At 48.7% G+C, this 21,276-nt stretch overlaps 1 long non-coding RNA gene across 1 annotated transcript in view; it reads right to left on the reverse strand.

Annotated features, from left to right (window-relative positions):
* Positions 1–21,276, reverse strand: part of LOC148056333 (uncharacterized) — a 91,991-nt gene that overhangs the window by 49,491 nt on the left and 21,224 nt on the right. The window contains exon 3 of the long non-coding RNA XR_015703467.1: positions 13,618–13,806. This is a non-coding gene — a long non-coding RNA (uncharacterized LOC148056333). The remainder of the gene's footprint in view (positions 1–13,617; positions 13,807–21,276) is intronic.

Genomic DNA, 21,276 nt, shown 5'->3' on the forward strand with positions numbered 1-21,276 from the left:
ATTAATAAAAGCAACTGGCATGAATAAGCTAGAATTCATTATCATGCTTTTCATAGACTGGCTACAGAAGCATTATTATTATCAAATCCCTCTGAAAACCAAGTAATACCTTCCCCCTCTCTCCTTTCCTTTTGCATACAGTATCCTGGATTAATTTATAACATTAATCAGAAAACAATTCAGCCCCTCACGGTTTGATGTAAAGAACTGAGGGCTATTTCATATAGCACATGAAATGCACCGCTGCTGACAGACGTTTCTGAACGATAGCTTCTCTGGGGGGATTTCTGAAGGCTTCTGAGCATCTAATGCCTTTGCCAGCAGAGATACAGTGACACAGGGCAGGGAGGGAAGTTATCAGACGAGCAGCTGCCTCCAAGAAGCCTCAGATGCTGCAAACTAATTTCAAGGGAGACGTGCCCGCACTCGGTGCACTGGGGCAAACAGGGATTCCTGCGCACCATGTACTGGTCAGGGGGCTGCGTGGCACCAACCTCAAGGCACACAAATGGAGAATAGAGAGAGTTGTGTGGGATGCGAAGTTGCTTCCAGATTAGCTGCGATTTTCTTAACAACGGAGGGTATAGCTTAGAAAAAAATTATTTAAGGCTGAAACCTGGTTCTGGTTGCTGCCTTTGGCTCTCCTAAGCATGCCCCACTCAAGCCTAGTCTGTGAAAGGGTTTTTTGGTTTGTTTGTTTGTTCTTTTAAATGAGTGCTTCACCCAAAGGGAGAGCTGAGCTCCAGAACCCATTCAGAAAGGTTAAGTGTTGCAGATGAACACTTGCAGCCTGGGCTTTAAAGGGCCTGAAAATTCATTTGAAAAGAACAGTAAGTTAATTTTGCATAGCTGATTTCTTCAATAAGCCCTGTATTTTTCCCTTGCCCCATTAAGAATAGCAAGCAGCTTCCCCAGAAGTCGATCTCACTGTCTAATCAAACCTGTTCTCTCTAATTGAAGTTAATCATAGGAAACTGGTCAGAGAAAGATGGTCTCAGTGAATGATGCTGTGTTGGAGTGGTCAATTAATATGGCATTAGTCCTGTGATTACCGCTCAGCAGAATGAGCACGTGAAGGGCTCTGAATGCAAATGCAACCCCAGCCGCAGTTCCCGTGGACCAGCCGTCAAAGGGACCGTGGCAGAGGAGCACCCCAGCCCCGGACACTTGTCACTAAAAGCGGTTCAGTATCACAATTTAGCTTCTCAGCTTGATGACACTGTAATTTCTTCCCAGGAGATCAACATCAGGACCAGTGACTAGTGGCTCGAGCACAGCGGTCTGGCCTCTGCCATCTATCATTTCATTTGCGTTATCCTCAGCGGTTCCCTCACCCTCCTCCTATCCACAAGCACAAGCTTGGGCTGGTGACTGCCCATCTTCCCGCTGCCTGACCTCTGGACTTCACCACTGCTCCCTGAGGGTCGGGCGTATGCGGCTCTCCACGCTCTGCCGGCCAGCCTCCATGCAGGATCCAGAGCTGCCGGACAGAGGAGACCAGCAGAGCAGTCGCTGGTGGGGCAGCAGGTCACCCGCTTGCATGGGATGACATAGCCGTGCTGGATTGATCGTGCTGGGGGCGAGCGGTGCCAGGAGCAGCAGCATCACCGAGCACCGAGGCTGGGCTCTGCCCCCAAGTTGGCGGCCGCGCTGCAGATGCTTATCCCTGAGGCTGGAGCTCCCGCAGCCTCCGGCCGACGCTGCCAGGGGGTCAGCCATCCGGGGCTGGGCTTGGTTAGGGCGGCAGAGATGAGAACTTGTGTCCCCTTGGACCACACAAAGCCTTGGGAGCTTTTCTGGGCACAGCGAGCCTCTGCGACTGAGAGACAAGCATGCTGCTCACTGCTTCAAGGTTTGCTTTCCTTGACATGTTCTTGCATCTAAATAAATAATATGCTGCTTTTAACAAGGCTAGCAGGTTGCTCGGTATTCTGTCTCAGCTCTCAGTGGAGAAAAAGGCAGAGCCTGAACCCATTATATCTGCTGGCATATTTATGGTTCCTGCCAAAGGCCTTGAGATCTTAAGGACATGGAAAGCAGAAGGGACAAGGAGGCAAGAGCTGCAAGAGCATCCCCAGCTCTCATCAGCCAGCACGGCCCTGTGTGGGGTACAGGGCGTGCTCTGCAGCACACCTCGACCCCACCCTGAAACGATGCACTTAACACCTAGGCTTTGCAAAAGAAAAAATCTTTTTATTTGATCTGTTTTCCTAAGAACTGCTCTGTTTTACTTCTGATGAAATAATAATCCATACTCTTATGGGGCTGGAGAAGTTGGGTTTCTGAGGGAATTTGACAGCAGCTTTACTAGTTTATGGCAGAAAAGAAAAGGTACTTAAGGGGATTTTGTTTGTCACTTGAAAATTAGCCTAGAGGAAAGAGAATCTTCAATTCAAATTTAATTAAAAACTGATGAACCGAAAGCCTTGTAGTGGCTCTGTGAAGTCCTATTCTTACAGCACAAGAACACAGCACTGATAAGCAGCAAGAAGAAAATAAACACAAGAGATTTAAAACTAAAACCCAAAAGTAAAATGGGCCAAACTGTAATCCAGTGGCACCAGACCATCCCCAGAGGAGGAATTGTCCCATCGTGCTTAAACAGGGGTTTGTGAAGTGATATGAAGGAAATTAGCATCATAGAATCATTAAGGCTGGAAAAGACTCTTAACATCATCGAGTCCAACCGTTAACCTATCACTGCCAAGTCCACCACTAAACCATGTCCTCAAGCACCACTGACAACAACCCATTAAACTTACTACTGTTCAATCCATCTCCTAAAATCTTGAGGCCAAGACAGCAGAACTTTCAGGAAGGTATGTTTTATTCAGGCACATTTTACTTCGCTCGAGACAGAAGCAATAGGCCAAAACTCTGAACCACATTATATAAGGGAGTAAGCTAGGGATTTTTTAACAATCCTTCAAAGCCTTAAAATACATGAATCAGTAATCATATATTTGGGACCTTCTGTTTTATTGAAATGTACTGAGAGACTACTTATAGGCTTCTATGCTGCTTGTATAAGCAGGCTTTTCTCCCCCATTGTAACTTGCAGAGCGTATGTTTCAAGCCAGGTGCTTCAGTTTTGCTCTATCATTTGAGATGTTCATCATCTAAGGCCACAGAAAAGTTTGCGGTCAGCCTTGCACTAGGTTTACCAGATATCGATTTTCACAAAGAACCTAAGAGACTATTTTGCACAGGGAACCCGTGGAGGAGACATGCACCCTGAGATCATAGAATCACAGAATGCTTTGGGATGGAAGGGACCTTCAAAGGCCATCCAGTCCATCCCCCTGCCATGGGCAGGGACATCTACAACCAGATCAGGTTGCTCAGAGCCCCATCCAGCCTGGCCTTGGATGTTTCCAGGGATGGGGCATCTACCACCTCTCTGGGCAACCCCTGCCAGTGTTTCACTACCCTCATTGTAAAAAATTTCTTCCTTTTATCCAGTCTGAATCTGCCTCTTTTTCGTTTAAAACCATTACCCCTTGTCTTGTCGCTACTGGCCCTGCTAAAAAGTCTGTCCCCATCTTTCTTATAAGCCCCCTTTAAGTACTGAAAGGCTGCAATAAGGCCTCGGTCACCTCCCAAGTATGTCCACCTGCCTGTCTCCAGCTTTCCCCACCACGCTCCACCCTGTTCTCAGAGACCTTTCTTCTACCCTCGCTCTAACCGAAATCCACTAACCTCAATTAACTCAACTGCAAAGCCTGCTGTTAACGAGTCGCACGTCTGTGTTCCAGTGTTTGACAAGATCAATCGTCGGCTGGTTTTGTGTTATGACCTCCTGCACCCAAGGAGAGGAGACGCTGTCCCAGTGGTGCGCACGCATACCTGCGCGTTCACAAATCGCGCCAAGCCTGTGTAACTACCCATAACTAGGGTCATCCTTGTCCCCTAAAACATTAGAGCATGTTCATAAACAGCTAATAAATCTACAAACGAATAACGACTTTGCAGAAGAGAAGGAGAGGTTAGAACAGTGCTCAGCCATTTCAGTTTGCTCCAGAAAGGGAAAGCTCAAAGCCCCTGCGGTGGTCTGAGGGACATTGCTAGTGGCGCTGGAGCTGCTTATTGAAAGGGCTGAGCAGGGCACAACGCACACGGCCGTCGCAGTCATACAGCCCTGAAAACCACGCAGGTGGCTGTGAACCCCAGCAGATAAATCTCTGAGGCCAGAGAATATGGCTTCACATACCCAGCTAGACCAATTTAATTAACTGTGAGAACATTAATTATTGGCTGTTGCTGTTTTTATTTCAGAAAAACCAACTGGCATTCTACCATATCAATATAGTGCAAAAGAGCCACTAAAACCAGCCTGATCTCAGGCCCTGAACACTTTAGATTGATGATAATTTCTTTGCAGCTCTTACTGGCAAAGAACAATTTTTAAAATGGCCCCAAAACCCAATTCATAGACCAGCTAGAGGAATCAAATTTCCTCAGATACGTAAAACCTCCTGTTTATCACCCTACGTAGGATGTGATAGACATCGTTGCACATTTTCTGCCACAAGTGATTTATGAATAAAGCATATTGTTCACATAAGCTTCACATATAAAGAACTGAAGCATTGTTACGTGGACTTGAGGAAACACACAGCAATTGTCTCCCCTCACCTTTGGTTGAACCTCCCAGTACTTTCTGAACGGCAAGAGGAGCTGCAGGAGGTCAGGGTGCTGCCTCTGCCCGCGGGACGGCAGCTCACTGGCTCTGTACCACCATCACCGTGACGGCACTCCTCGGGAAAGGGAGTTTCAGCCCCCTCTGCTTGTAACACTGCCATAAAGTCACATCTCTGCTGTAAATGCAAGCCAAGAATTACCTTAATTACATAGAGGAGACGGGTACAAGAATATATTAGAATGAAAATAATGTCTTTTTCCCCCAGAATCAATACGCAGATGAGTGAACACAGCACATCCAACAGTGCCCTTCGCAACAAAACCACATGAAAAAAATGCACTCTGAAATAAAGTACTGCTGTACTATTTCGAGACCAATCAGGCAGCAAACATGTTCCCAAAATTAAAGTTAATGTAATGAGATGCAAATTAGCTATTCTACACAGTCATTGCACATATTATTAAAGATAGACCATACTTGTTTATTTTAGTTTTTCAGTGTTTAGGGAAAACATGCACTACATAAAGAAGCCCACCCAGTACGATCATTTATGGCTTCCCGAGGAAGATGGGAGCGTTATCCATAGGTACAGGAGCAGAGGTTTCCTCCAGACAAAGAGATGCTCCCCAGGCACCACCACGGAGCTCAGTTTTTTCCCCAGTATTCAGTGGGTTTTGGACTGGTAATTTCAGTGCAATTCTGATCAGCTAATACTAGTCTTAACTATGATTACAGCCTTTGTTAGAGATGGCAGAATCCCTCAAACAGAGCCTTAATCCTTGCCTGAGGTTTATAATTCAGAGCAGACCTCCAACCAGGCTTTTAAGCCATTTTTGCTTTCTCCCAGCCCCAGAGACTGTGAGTTGCTCATGGCTCAGGACAACAGTAAAGGGCATCGTTAAACCATGGCATGGATGCAAATGGCTTTCATTCAACAAACTAAACCGTTCTTAAACAGAGCCTTGGTTCTCCAGGAGTGAACTTTACTTCCAGGAAACACAACTTAAAACCCCTTTAATACAAGGATTTCTTTGGTCTTTTGTTAGCTCTTGGACTGGTGCAATCATTAATCTAGAAGAGAGGATTTGTCAAATCTCTGGTGGAAACAACATACAGCGGGTGCCTAAAACAATGAGCCAGGCCTCATCTGTATTTCCCAATAAGAAATGGATATCTAATGTCTTCATTTGCTGAGATGAATCCATTTCTGGAAACATGCATAAAAATCAAGAGCTGCTTTATGTTTAAAGCATGAGCTGAAAGCATGAGCTGCCTCATGTTTGAAGAAGCCTACGAGTCCAGCCAGAAATATGATAAGCTAATGCAAAAAACCAAGTAAGAGTCATTAATTTGATACGTTCCCCTGGCAGTGTTCTTTCTTTGCTTCTTCAGGAAATGACACCTTTCCCCTACCTCAGAGCCCAGCAGCATCAGGCTTGCCCTCCTTCCACAGCATTTGCCCCAAAATGAAATGGGGACAAAACAACACAAGCTCTTTCACATCAAGCTGACACAGCCTCACTGCTAAGTGCTTCACTATTTCAGAATAAATATAATTTCCAGTCAAGCACTGATTTTATGTGAGAGCAGAACAATTAGGAAGGCTTTAGTGGTCTTTTCCCCCCCTCCTTAAAAAAAGAAGACAGCAACTAGAAGAGAGGTCATTAATGTACCCATGCAACTCCATTCCTTTTCATAGCTCCAATATTATGGTTAAAAATATCTTTGCCTGACTTGATACAACTTCTGACTTGCACTAAAAGAATCTTTCAGAGAGGAAGGAGTGTCAAAAGAAAAAGAAATGGGAAACTTCAGCAACTCTGTGGTCCTGAAAGAAGGGGGGAGGATGAAGTCTCCTGCTGGAGCAGCGTCTTCCTACTGTTTGGACTTGGAAAGGAATTGCCTCTGCTGCCCTATTACTTTGTCCACTGACAGCCACCGAGGCTCACGCAGATGAAGAACAATCTGGGTATCAAACACCATCATCTGCACCCTCCACGCTTCACGCCCGCCGTGCCGAGGCTGCACAGACACGCGTGGGGTTTGCAGAGGGTCTTCCCTGGACGGATCAGCTCTCACCGCCTCCGCACACCTCTTTCACAAATGGCGACACAGAACGAACCCATTTCCCTTAACTACTGCATTTTTCTTTTCATGATTATCTCCTTTAAAAAGGCACAAATTGAAAATGAGATGCAGAGCCGGTGGCCTCTTTTGAGCTATGGTTATTAGCTATGTTGAGGATGAAAGTGGTATGACTCCCTAGATAAATATATAGTTCATTAAAAGTGTTCTGGATCACTATATTCTACTGATCAAAAGCCTAAATCACACAGTTAGTGACATTAAGGAGCTATATTATGATTTGAGTTATATCTGGATAAAACCTCTCACGAGAACCAAAGGGAAGCCTGGGCGCTGCCGTTGGGCAGCACAGTGCTGGGAGCCAGGCACTCGCACATCTCTGACCCCGGCACACGCATCCCAAGGCAGAATTTCATCCCCAGTTTTCAACAGCTTAAACAATTTATGCTGCTTTGGAGTAGCAGCCTGCGCACACGGAGAGCCTGTGGTCTCTTCACAGAAATGCAGTTTGTTAGGTTCTTCTCATTTGGATTTTAAATAGGCGTGCAAATCCAACTAGCAATGCACTACTTCAAAAGTATTTTAAAAACCACAACTAAGATACATTTCCAGCAGTAGCTCAGTGGAATGCTATGAATTTGGGAAATATGCACGTTTTTCTGTGTCAGGAACCTTCAATTTTTAAAGTGCATTTGTGCTAAGAAATGTGCAGGTCTGGAGGGCGCACTGGAGGAAGCAGGCTGCAGGAGAAACGCAACCGATGATGGGTCCAGTTCTTGAGCACAGAACCACTGTCTCATCCCAAAGACAAGAGCGGTTGTGTTTGCAACGTGGCCTGCGAGCGAGCTTGCAGCACCAAAGCCCCGCCTGCTCCTCGCTGCCAGAGGAGCTGATCTCTCCCATCCAGGGATGGGAGGCAGCCGCTCCCTGCAGCCCCAGCTCCAGCGCCTGCGCGTCACCCAGCGCCTGCCTCGCGGCCGAGCGAGAGCCCACGGGGTGGGAAGCGCCGGCGCCCGAGGGCAGCCCTGCCCCGCCTCAGCCTCCCCTGCAGGGGTGCCAGCAGCCCGACGCCGGGCACCGCAGCACCTCACCTTCCCCTTCGCCCATCGCTTCTCTCCCGGCCGCCGTGCTGACCCATGGGCTCAAGGCCATCCTCGCACAACTGTCCGGTTCAGGTTGTACCCACTGTTTCAGGAAAGAAAATTCCCTCTAGTGGTATAAACCAGCATGACAAAGCTCTGCTCAGGTCTGTGTGGGCCCAGGCCTGCTGAAGGGTATATTTTCAAGAAATACTTTCTCATAAGAGAAGTATTGCATTTTACGGAACCACTGATTACCAGCTCTTGCCACTGAGTGCAGCAGAGGCATATTTACTGCTGGGAAAGTGATGCCTCTCATATTCGGGGGATAGCACAGTCTTTAAGTGCAATAGTTCTAGGGTTAATTCAATCAGCAGTATTTAAATCATGCCTGATGAAATATTAATTCTGGAGAACAACTGCATGCTGATTTACTCTGAGCTACTAACATTGACTGAAGGTGATTTTCTCATCTCTCTCGTATTACGTTTTCTTTACAGTACACAGCTTAATAAAGACCCCAAAATCAGAAACCCACAAAGCCTCCTGTACGTCCAGACTGTGACTCTCTTGGTCATCTTGAGAGATCTCTGCAAAACCCCAGCCTAACCTTGTAAGTCTCTTCTAGAAATCTGCCACTCTCCCATTTCCGATCATTTCAAATCTGGCTCAATAAAAGCCATCTGAGACAAAGGACATGAATACTGATGACAAGTTTTGCATCCAAATTATGTCTCAATCAGTCAGTTTTAAAGAGTGCACAAGTCGCTCGTCCAGCTTCAGGCTTCTTCAAGGACACCGCGAAGTCCAGCTGATTCTGCTCCTCTCTACGTCCCCTTCCAAGAGCCTCAGTGATGGCAGGGGGGTGCCCGGGTCCCACAGCACCTGCGGCAGCTCCTGCTCCACACCTCTGCTACCCAACGTGGCAAAGAAGCTCTCGCCATTGCGCTCGCCCCGTTCAGGCAGGGGCTTGTGCTTCTCTCCTGGCTGCCATCCCCGGCACAAGTCAGGCACCGCACCGGGGGGCAGGGAGGGGGCACGCTGCTCTACCCCAGCACCGCCGCGGCTGAACCACAGCTCCCACTGACAGCTCGGACCCCTCCTCAAGCTGCTACACCAGCGCTGCGGGTAAAACCGCGATGCTGCTGATGTGCTGAGGTCTGCTGCCATTTTCAGAGGTGAGGGACCCCTAAGAGGTGTCCAGCACGTAGCCACAGCAGCAGGATGCATCTCTTGAGTGCCAGATGCATAGAAGCCCCCTGAGGATTGCAGCCTTGCAATGCAGGGACCTTGTAACCCTGCTTCGCCCCACGCCCAACCTCAATTAACTGCAGATGGCAAGAAATCACAGGAAACTGCTGGAGAGCGCAGCTCTGGAAGGACCAGCGCCCTGTACACCAGCACCCACCCCAGCAGAACCAGTCTGATACTTACTTATTTTTAAAAAGTCCGAGTAAACTTAAACCAATGCTATAGCAGAAAAACAGATCAGTTAGACCCGGATATTGCAGCTGCACTTATAGGGAGGAAGTGATGGAGACCAGGACTTCTTCGCCATGACCCATGGGCACTCGCATCCCAATAACACCCTAGTTTGTTTTAGGACTTTCAATGCCTATAGCTTTCCCGAGGATTGCATACCAACTGGATCCGGAGGGATAACTGAGTGAAGATTTCCAAACAGTCTTATTTGACTTTGAGCTGTCAAACTTGTGTCAAACTTGACTCAAACTTGTGCATGCTGCAGCCCTGCTGCAGCCTTGCGACAAAGGCAAGCGTTCAGTAACTATACAACTATCAGCAAAATTTTAGTGTTAGGCAGCACTGGCATTGAAACTGGTTAAATTTTCTGCACAGGAGATAGCTGTGTTTTATACAGTTCTGGCTATCAGGAAGTCTAAAGATGTTACCTGTGGGTGGGTGAAGTCTGACCTTCGCTTTACAAATGGGGAAAACAAAGCACAGAAAGGAGATCTCCTGAAATGTTGTGTGACGACCAGCACACCTGCCAACAGCAAAGCCCTCGGATCCAGCTGCCTTCCCACCAGGGCCACCGGTCCCCTTTGAGAAGGATGAAACCGCAGCACGGGGGAGGCACACATGGAAAACTAAGGATGGGTCCGTGGTGGAAATGAAGGACCACAACCAGGGAGAGGGAGATGGAGCAGGAGCGCACCAGCGTGACACCACAGGTGCCACTCGTCGGCGTGAGATGCTCCCAGCAGGACGCACCCTCGGGCCTCCCTCCAGCTCCCTATCCTGGGAATGCCGGCATGGAGGAAGCGGTGCTAGGGTCTGCCTGCATGCGTGGAAGGCGCACAGAGACAGGAGGGGCTGGGTGGAAGCGGCTGGCGGATCTGGAAGGAGCAATTCCGGTGCCTGCTGCCGGCACGGGGCTGAGCCACGCTGCTGCTCTGCCCAGGCGTCCCGCAGCATAGCGGGGACATTCCCCACGGCTGTCTGGGGTCCTCGCAGCTGCATCGCCAGCAGCGTCCATTTCTTATGGGCCTGATCCATCCCTCTCCTACCCTCCATAGAAAGACAGCCACCAATTCCCGCTCTCCGGGACAACCACAGCCTGCTTCTTCTCTCTCCTGTTTTCCTTATTGCCCTCCTGCAGTTTATGGTGCCTGATCCTTTTTTAATTGGATGTTTCTGCTTACCCCACCGCTTCTCTACATTTAAGCAGGACAGCCCACAGCTGTAGGAACTGCTGCATTTAGGTGTGTTTGCAATTAGACAACAGCTTTGCTAATCAAAAGCAGGAGAGTGCCAGTTGTAGACTGTTTCTCCCTCCCTGCTTCCCATTCTGGGAGTTCTCGTCTAGGCATTGATAAATTAAACTAGGCATCTCCTTTGACTAAGATGGATGGCAAGCTTAAATGATATCCACTGAACAAATGGCTGATTTGTGTATTCTTCCATTCAGGATTAGGCTAATAAGATGTTCATTTATGGATCTATTACTCAGTCATTTAACTGCTTGAAATAAGAGGACCAGGCAAATTCTACCATCCAGGGACTGATTTCCATCTTTTTAGGCCATGTTTTAGTGGAGGGTTTGCTAAGGTAATTAAGTGGGACATATCAAAACATTCATTAAGCTGACACAGTACTTTAAAACATATTAGAAAAACTCAAGGTGTTTGAAGTCTCCAGGTATAAGGCAGCTGTGCTCCTCCTCACCCCGCTTTTCCTTTTTTGCAGTTGCTGAAAGGATGCACGGTCAGGTTGCTTCAGACTGAGAAGTGAAAAGCAAATCTGAAGCCAAAGTCACTGCCTGAGCATGCCCTGGTTGGTCCCTCTGCCCACTGCGATGTTCGGGGAACCACGAGCTACAGCAGCCCGGTGCAGGGCTGTCCCCGGGCAGAGCAGGTCACCCCAAGGTAGGTCCTGATTGCTGTAAGACTGTAATGCATAATTTCAACATCGTTTTAGGGGCAAGTCTGCATCTGCTCCAGTGATGGAGAACACAAGGTCGTTCACATTTGATTTTTACGGAGGCATTAGCCTTCTTTATGCCTCTCTTGTCAACAGAAGGGAAATGGTTTGTACATACCCCGCTCACAGCTGCTCAGCCACCGCTCGGCTCAGTCGTCCATCTGAATGCGTGCGACGGAGGGGAGAGGCAGCCTTACCGACCCAGGGCTGCGGCGTTCAGCGGCTAGCTCCCCTGGGCCCCTGATTCAGAGACTTTTGGGGACAACAGGAAATTACACAGCGGATCTCTTTTTAGAGCGAAGATTTGCAGTCACTAATTACCCACACCCAGTGTATGGAGGCTTTGTGTCCTGATAAACAAACTGGCACTCCAGCATCTGTGAGGACAGCCTGCTGTGCTGGCAGTTAATTCAAAGATGGGGGCAGGCTTTCTGCTTGAAGAAAAATAAAAAGCATCAGCTGTCTGGTTCTGCTAAATTAAACCAGGAAATAACTAAAGACACTGGTATTTAAGCTGCTGTCATTAGGATCCAGCATTAACAGGCATTTCTGCATGAGCCAGCTTTCTGCGGCTCTCCGTCCTGCAGGACTCCTCCCAGCCGTTTGCCCCGCACCAGAAGCGCTGCTCGCGCCGTCAGACCGATCTCCTGGGCTCGCAGCAGTACGCGGTGTCACGCTGCTGCTCGGATGCCACGATTCGAGACGTGGAGCTGCGCTCGGGGAGCGACAGGTTTGTTCACGAGGAAGGCAGAGATGACCTGAACTCACGCTGCTGCTGCGCAGGTTTTTTAGCTGATACTTCAGGATGGAGATTGCTGGTACTTAAACGAAAGTATTGGTGCATTGCCAAGCAGGGAGAGTCGCTAGGCAGGAGGGAGGTCTCCTGTACGTCTTGATTAAAACACGGGATCACACAAGGGCAGAAGATGCAGACATCAGGCTGCTACGAGCTCACAGGCTGAAATACCTGGCAAAGGCAGAGCTGGTGGACATGCACTGGGAAGGAGCAGGAACCAGTGGCAGCGGACATGCTGCTGGTTCTTTCCTGGCCCCATACCCACGTTTCTAACACACTGACGAGGTTCTCACACACCTTCCAGAGCTGAGGTTAACGGCTTTACCACAACGCTGCCGCGAGTCGACAGAAACCTCCTCACTGACTTCAGGGCGCTAAAGACCGAGCTTAACACGCTCCACACCGGTCACTGGGGAATAGCTCATTACCCAAGATTTTGATAATGCTACTGAGCATTAGAGGCAGGAACACAATTATGCTCCAACAGGTATTTACCCAGCACTTTTGTCCTCTTGCCTAATTTTGAAGCATAGTGAGCTCTAAAGGAGCACTTTATGTTTAAGATCATTGGTACCTTCTGGAGACAGAAAACAGGAGGGCATAGAAGAGTTCTTAATTTATACTTCATCTACTGGGTATTAGTTAATTTAACAGGTCCCTACATTCATACAACAAATTATCCCTCCAGAAAACTGAGCTGGTGCCAGGACATAACTGTTTCATTTAATATACCCGCTGTGCAATGAAAGCATATCTCTTTTATATGTGCTGTCTTGTACTTTACATTAACAGAAATTCTTATGCATATTAGCGCTCTGTTTCCTCTAAGTAATGTGTCATTTCAAGCAGTTAAGAAGAAAATACAAATGTAGCCTCAAGAAGTGCACTTTCATCTAGTGAAATGCTTTCTTTCCTGTCTGCTAAGGATAATAGGAGTGATTAGATTTAGCATGGGGTCAGCCGGAGAGAGCAGCAGTGCACCGCTCCCAGCAGAGGAAAGCTGCTGGCAGCAGGCAGCACAAGCATTTGCAAAGCCATTTACCTCTGCTCCCAGCTCCTCTGGCTCAGCTTTCCTGCAGCAGGGCCCAAAGGAACCCACGGGCTCTCCAGGGCTAAATCAGACATGTGAGCAGGACATGGGCGAGCCTCCCTCAGTAGCGGGGCAGCAGCCTGCGGAGCCCAGGGGTGCCAGGGCATGGCACACACACCACGCGAAACAGAGAGCACGAGCACCCACACAGCACCAGGTCCCGAGCAACCTCGGTGGGGGCAAGGCAGGTGCAGGCAGCTGCCCTTCCGCTGCCAGGCAGGCTGGAACTTCACCCCAAGCCGTCTGCTCCCTGCCCAGCTGTGCCACGCTGCCCAAGTCGCAGGGCAGAAGGCAAGGAGAGGAGGAGACAAGACTGCTGACAGGAGACAGGGCTGCGGGGACCAGGACCACGACGCGATGCTCCCAGCTGCGGCGCGAGCCTCAACAGAGCAGGCTGCTGCACTGCCGGCGCGGGGAACCGCGGGGAGGGAAGAACACACAGAACCCACGTCCTTGCCGGTGAGCACAGCCGGCCACCGCTCACCTGTCACAGCGCCTGGACACCGCGGCAGGTCCCTGCTCCTGGTCGTTGGGACATCCGTCTGTCCATCCGTCCGTCTGTCCATCCGTCCGTCTGTCCACCCACCAGCCCTTTCTCCCCACCGGACCTTCATACCCCGACTGTGGCTCGCAGGGACACCTCCTGGGGCAGTGGCCCATCCACAAAGCAGCCCTGTGAAAAACCATTCCCATGCTGGTTTTAATCTTTCCGATTCCACCCGCTTTCAAAAATCAGTGCGGCCCACTGAGCCGTGACCAAGTAAAAAGCTCAATCCTACATTAATTTTTTCTATTTTGCATAATGCATTTAGGAGTGTATCTATTTTTTATTGCAGAATAATATGCCTGGTTTATATACTGCCGTCTTTTTGATGCACTGAGATTCTGTGCAAACTCACTAGTCATCACAGGGAAAGCCAAATAAATAAATACCATCGTGGCATTGTTTCACAGCCACAATTATAATCTTTTCCAGGTACTACTTGCTTCATTATCTGAGTGAACAGTTTTATCTTACCCACAAGGCAGACCTTCTGAATTCACAGTTGGCCAGATATAACCTGGGTTATTTAACTCAGTCTAAACGGTACTCTAATATTCCTCTTAACTGCTGCTCTTGAACAGTTTCCCCCTATAGTTGTTAATCACATTAAAAGGTATTGGATATATAATTTCCTTTAATTATGTGAAAATATTGGTTGCTTCCTTTCTTTGGAGTTTTACATCCAGAGCAGCAATGATTAATGCCAAGAGTTTCAGAAGGTAGTCAGAGCAAGCTCATAATTGTTGATTTACGCCTTAATGGGAAGACACCTGCTTTTTTTTCCCTTTTGATTTTTACTTTCTGTTTGAGTCCGAAATTATTCTGCATGTGTCATCATTACATTAATCAATACATGTTTTGTCTTCCACAAATCTGCCTAATTGCTTTTCTCATTTAGACAGCCCTGGAGTCATTTGCTAATGAACATCGTCACACACTAATATGGCATGGAGGATTTACATGTGGCACTCTAAGCAGATTTAGAAGGAGAAGGGGAAGACATCAAGCTCATCATTACAGGTGCTGGAGCCTTCCTGAGCTGTTGGCGTACAACTGTTTTATCGCAGCCTGGAAATTGAAGACTGGTTCCTCTCCCCACCAGCACGGTGCTAATTGCACCGTGGGGAAGCTGCTGCCTACCCCTCCTCAGCCAGAGCATGCTCACGTTTGGCATGGACGAGAGCTTCGCGTGGAGGTCCAGCGCTCAGGGTTGTGCACATGCCTGCTACCGTCCCCAGGAGGGGGGACACACGGGTAACAGGCCAGCATTTCCATACAAGAGGATGGTTTACGCTCAGGTTGCCTCCAATGCTCTCGTATGAACAGTGTTGCCACTTCCCACGGGCCCACGCCAAGCCCCCCTCTTGAAGCAAGACTTTGGACACCCAGCAACGTCCTCAGGCCCCAGCTCGGAGCCACGGGTCCAGGGTAAACACTTCCCATCTCCTGCTCATCTGCAACCTCCACATTTGGGGAGACAAACGCTTTCAGCTGGGGCTTTATCGATATTTAACTCAGCAAGCCCTGCTCTGACAGAAGAGCCGGGGACTGGTGGCACACAGAGCTGAAGCACCAGATGTCCTGGCAACGGCTGTCAGCAACTGAGGAAAAGCTGGTGCTGCACAACCGGGATCTGCTCCCCCTGCTCCGTCGACAGCAAGGGGAAGCATACGTGTTTCCTTGGGATCGTGTTTCCACACCACGGGAGGACAACAAGGGGCTGTGCCATGGAGAGCATCGCCGGGGGAGACGTCACCTCCATCACGGGGCTGCAGGCTTGCCCAGGAGGGGACACAGCACGCGCCCATCTCATCCCGGGGCTGGCTCTTAAAAGAAGTCAAGACAAGATAAAGAGCCACCCGTTGCAATCATCACACTCGTACTGTAAGTGGTTCCTGCCAGGTGCAGCTGAGGTCTTTTCATCACATCGCGAGCCCCCGGTGAGTTATCCTCCATCCTGCACGTCTACCAGGGCAGGGGGCAGAAGGGACAAAGCTCTACTCCCACTGAGTCAACCTTTTTTGAGAGAAGATGAAAGCTGAGAATATTTAATGTCTCTCTGACTCCGAGTTTCTGTTCTCATATTGTCACAGTACATTTAAAACTCTGCCAATCCTCAAGAATTTGAAAATATTCCACATCTTTCCTTCACACCAGCAGGTCTCTCTGAGATTATTGCAACACATGTCAACCTCTACTAATATTTGGTAAGAAATATACAGTATAAAAGATTTTAGACCATAAAACCACCACTTCTGTTGGAAACTGAAATGCTTTCAGACTCCAAGCAGGGCATTCGCTCTGCCCAAGTTCACATCTAGCTGATAAGCTAAATTCATCAGGGCACCTTTGTCTAAAGAAGGTACCACAGCCTCCAAGCCATAGGGTCATTCAATCCCACATGCAAGAAGGGTAACATAAGAAACTGCAGAGATGCAATGAATAACTGAGACTCTCTAATGAATTGCTCTAATTTCCCCACGTTGCCTTCCTTACCACCCTGCAGCAAAGGTTACAGAGGGAGGAAAAACGTGAGTGCTGTCCCCACGGCAGCCCAGGCTCTCACAGCTGCCTTGCTGTGAGCCCTCCAGCAACCCAGATCATGTCTTCTGGGGTAAATATGATGGGCAAAAATTTGTGAAGTGCCAGGAAAAAAGAAAACAAAGTGGTTCAAAAATAAATAATCTTAAATACAGTGCTGAGATTTTCTGCACCCCATACATAAACGTGTGCTTGGGTTTTCCTACCATGGATCCAGAGTCCTTATTTTTTCTGGAGGCCACAAATGATACTGAGCCTTATATGATACTGTAATAGGAAGTGCCTGAAATGACAAATTAAGAGAAAGAGTGTTTGTGACAGTGATAAAGGGAAAGTTTAAGGCTTGTATTTAGATAAATTGGCTGGAAAATTTGATCCACAGTCTTTCAAATATGATTATACAAACATAATTTGCATAAATATTATAATTAAAATTGTGCCTATGGCATATTAAAAAAGGGAAAATAGTATTAAATGATCAAGGCATTTGAATGTTTGAAATATCACTGTGTGATGTTTCATGCTATCCATTAAATAAGTAATTTATTGCAAAACCTATCAAAGCAAAAGGAAATTAAGTCAGATAAGGCTGGCTTTTTATTTTGCAGGCTTTTTTGCAGAGGATATCGTTACTTTCAGAACACATTTGATTTTTCCAAGGTACTAACTCAGAGTAATTATAATACTGGATCCGCTTTAGAGCTGCGACAGTCCGGGTGCAGTAACCGCAGCGCATACTGATTAGCAGCTCGTGATAGCAGGGGACAGTAATCGCTGTTCCCGGGCAGGAGCCCCATCCTGGAGCGCGTGTCCCCGCTCAGCACCACCTCCACTGCTGCTCCACGGCTGCGGGCAGCCCGGGCACAGGCTCGCAGCTGAGCTGGTCATCTTTGGAGGAGAGGGTCCCTATCACCCCTAAACACGCCCTCAAGACCAAAGCTGGTGTAACTACACTGATTTACACCATCCCTGAGTATAACTCGTTTTACATCACCACCGGCTTTCTGCTGCTGTGAAAGACCACGAAGAGGACCAGGCGCTGGAGCCAGGTCTGACTATTTTTAGTTCCTCCGAAGCCATTCAGTCATCCCTGACACTTACAGAGCAATTTGTCATCCTCATCTCCCCACTGCCTTCTGATTTACCCTCGCCATAAACGGCACTCTTCCCTTACTCGGATGACACATTTTCATCCCACTGCACAGCCCGTGAGGCCCCCACCGTGGACAAGCAAGAGCAGAACACTTCCAGCCCTTGGGGAGAGAAGAGGTTTCTCACCAGCCGTATCACGGTTGCCATCTATGTGGGCAAGTGTGTGACCAACCAGCAGCATCTGTGGCCAGGAGAAAAGCCAGGCTGGCCAGAGCAGAGCAAAGCCAGGCTGGCCAGAGCAGAGCCTTTCACAGCTGAGTCTCTGGAGAGGAGCTCACAGGGCCTGTTGGGATCTTGGAAGTATTTCCCTGGGGATGGTTCTTCCCCAGATGCCTGCGGCAGCACAGACGCCTGCCCGGGCACCTCTTCTCCTTCTGTGGCAAACCTTCCAGCAGCAACCGCAATTAATTAATGATGGCTTTAGCTAAGTGAAGACAGCAGCATCCCTCCAGCCTCAGTGGGACTTGTTTCTGTATTCCTCTAATGTTCTCCCGGCATTCAGCAATCGTACCCAGAAAGCTGCCAGATACCCTTGGTATTTTAGCAAGTTACTTCTAAATCCAGCCAGCCCATGGTAATCACTTTGCAATCTAAAATCAAATACCTGAAACAATATGTGTGATTAGAATGGATAAAAGCAAAAAGTGAAGGTGTATCAAGAGCTTCAGAGCTAAGTTCCTCTCCAGCAGGATCAGATTTAAATCGATAGTAGAAGATGAGTTAAATTAATAGCTGTAAATGTGGGCAGAGACAATGCTGTTCTCCTCCCCGCTCGGCTCGGTCTCCTCTTTGATTACTGCTTTGTCTGCAGAAAATGCCAGGCTGCGCTGCAGGGGCAAGTTCTCAGCCACTGAACGCCTGAGAAGATACGCAGGGAAACTGTGATTACACAGGTCTCCCAGGGGATTTTCTGAGAACTTCAAGAAACTCTTGGCTGGGGGGGGGAAGAGATTTGGCAGCCACATGGTCTTCAAATTTGGAAGCAGCGCAAAGTAGTTGATATTCGAGATTTCCAGAACGATGTCTCTATCTTTCAGCAGAGATCAGTAACAACGAAAGGCAGGAATGCAGCTCTGAGAGGTGTCTGTCTCCATCTGCAGCCCTTCTGCACGGGGCACCTTCCTCCCAGGCGCTCCTGTCAGCCGCCCCGGGCTGGCTTGGGAGCGGGATGCTCAGGACCAGGAGGATCTCCGTTCCACGCTGGGCACAGATGGACGTCTCAAAGGCTGTGGGATTGGCAGGATCAGGTGGGCTTGAGATGGGGCGAGGGGAAATGGCACACTTCCATTGAAACAAAGGTGGCCCTATACCACTGGGAGCCGTCTTTTTGAGCAACCTGTTCTTCCTTGTGTTTGGGTTAAAAAAAAGAAAGAAAAAGCTAGAAGATATCAAAGGAACAGGAAAGAGGCAGCCTCTGCAGGTGACCATCACGAAATGGCGTCCCGTCCCAGAGGGCTGGCCCAGCCTGGCTGCGACGCGCGTGGTGCGCAGACGCTCAGGCAAGGTGCCGGCACCCTTTCTTGCCAGATGTTTCTCCATGCTGGAGCACTGTTATTTTTCAAGTGCCTTTTTCAGGCAGGCTCTCCCGCCCTGCCTTACACTAACACATTTTTATACAAACAACAGATTGTACTGCTGCTAAGCTTTTCTGAATTTGGAAGAAACAGTAATAGGCTGCTGCAACTCTCTCTTCAGTTGCCGTTTTCTTGTGCCCACATTGACTCCCACAGCCCCTGGGTACCTGCAGTTTTCTTCCCTGTGCTCCCCCTTACCTCCCTGGGCGCAATCCTCCCTTTGCCCTTGGCAATGGACCACTGCGTCACCACCTTCACGCTGTCGTGCTTTGCACTGCAGGTTCTCATTACAAGAGGCTAACGAGCGATGGGCAGGCAGTGTCTGACGGACACGGATGTGATGTAGTCTAAGCGGCTACTTTGATCACACAATGCAGGAAGCATTGAAAATGGTTCTCAGCATCACATCAAGCTGGTGGACTATGTAGCAACTGATGGGCAGTGTAAGTGGCTGGAAAACTGTGTATTTCTTGTTTACTCCCCATCTGTTCCCAGAACACGACAGGAATCGGGCAATGTGAGTGAGGAACATCCTCTTAGAAAAACTGTCTGTGCTGCAGCGTTGGAGAGAGCAAGGCTTTGAGCACAGCCTGGGTAAGCAGACGGTCTGAGACGGTCCTTTGCCACAGCACCCGACCTGTCCTTCTGCGCTGTGACCTCCTCGCACTGCTGCCTGTTCGGGCACGCTCCTGATTACACCTCTCTCTTCCCACGGGTGTCCCCTGTAACATAGTTCAAATGGCCTCCAAAAATACCAGGAGCACCCTGACCCTCTGTGCTGGCTTCTGCTCTGGCTCTGCCAACACCGGTGGCAGCAGCGCAGGAAGGTTTGACTCTCGCTGCCCTTGCTCACTCCCTCCAAGTCCCCTCCCCAAGGAGGGCTTCCTCTGGAACAGGTCTGAGATCAAAGATGTGCTCGATGGCACCAATTTGTATCTTTTTACTCACAATGCAAAAGGCAATGGAAAAGGACGACAAGACAGTGACGTCTGCAGTTTCAGCAGAGGATTAAAGAACTGTGGGTCCAAATGCTCACGGCATGAACTCGCGGTTCAGAGAGAACAAATCATGCTGTTTCTTTATTCGGTCTGTTGCCTCAACCTCATGGAGACCAAAGGATGAAAGGGCAAGTAGCAAGTGCACTTGGAAATGCGCTGAGAAACAACCTTACCTATCAGCCGCTGTTTCGTCCCTGCCACTGCAAAGATCTCAAGTAAACCGGAAAGAAAAATAAGATAATAAAGGAAAGAAAACTTAAGAACAGTTTACTGAAGCATTTAGACTAAACTGCTGCAAGGTATGTTGACCCTTTGATAAAGCAGCCCCTATAAATCCTCTGCCTTTTCCACCTTCAGGCCTACAAACAATGCAGTCTCGCTCCTAATGTCGTTTCCACTGCTGAAAATTTGTGACATCAATAAAATCCTGGTTTGTCAGTACAAATGGAATTTTAAATTGAATTCTTATCAAATTAGCCTTTCATCAAGGTCATGCAATATTGTGTGAATAACCTTTTCAGAAGCTGTGTACATGGCTGCTGCCGGAGGTGAAAACGAGACAAATTCTAATGAGATTACTCAGCTGGAGCACTCAATAACATGCGATGGAGTAGACGGGATGACATTAGGTTTAGCGATAATTTAAGTAAATGGATATACCGATGCTCGCAGCACAATGCTTTACCCCCCCTTGACTACGAGCACACGCACTCGCAGCACCTATCTCATGGTTATTCAGCAGCCAGAGAGCACTGTCACGTCTCCAGCAAGCCAGATCCAAAGAACTTATTTTCTGGAGGGAACCGGGATGTAAATGTATCCCCTCTGCTGGCTCCCTGTTGCAATAAAATTTCTCTTAATTTCAGGCAAATAGTGTTTTGCAACATTAGCAGCTGGAGGGATTTTCCATCAGCCTCGTACCGAATCACCAAACTCGTGGGGAAAATACTGCATTTCAGCATTATCAGCTCAGCGCTGCCAGAGCTGAGCGCTAGCTCAAAGGGGCCGAAGATGCGTGCGTAAGCTTTGAAGCAAGGGCACAGCCTCACTCACTAATCGTGGGCTCGGCTCTAAGCAGAGCCCCAGGATCCGCGTAGGACACCACACCCAGCATCGCCCTGGTCCACAGGGGTCAAACGCCGTCCCCGGCACCACCAGCACCCACCATGCCAGCCCCGGGAGCCAGGCTGTTCAGAAGCGCCGGTCCATAGGAGCCATCTGAGGAATCTGTTCTTGCCAGAACAGAATAATCCTGATAAACAAGTGTGAGCTGCTGCTGCTATCCTTTCGGATAACACCATCTTGCAATCAAATACATAGATCAAATTACATGA

This window comes from Nipponia nippon, unplaced genomic scaffold, assembly GCF_047370975.1.
Source record: "Nipponia nippon isolate SJK-2023a ecotype South Korea unplaced genomic scaffold, ASM4737097v1 scaffold_15, whole genome shotgun sequence".
NCBI lineage: Eukaryota > Metazoa > Chordata > Aves > Pelecaniformes > Threskiornithidae > Nipponia > Nipponia nippon.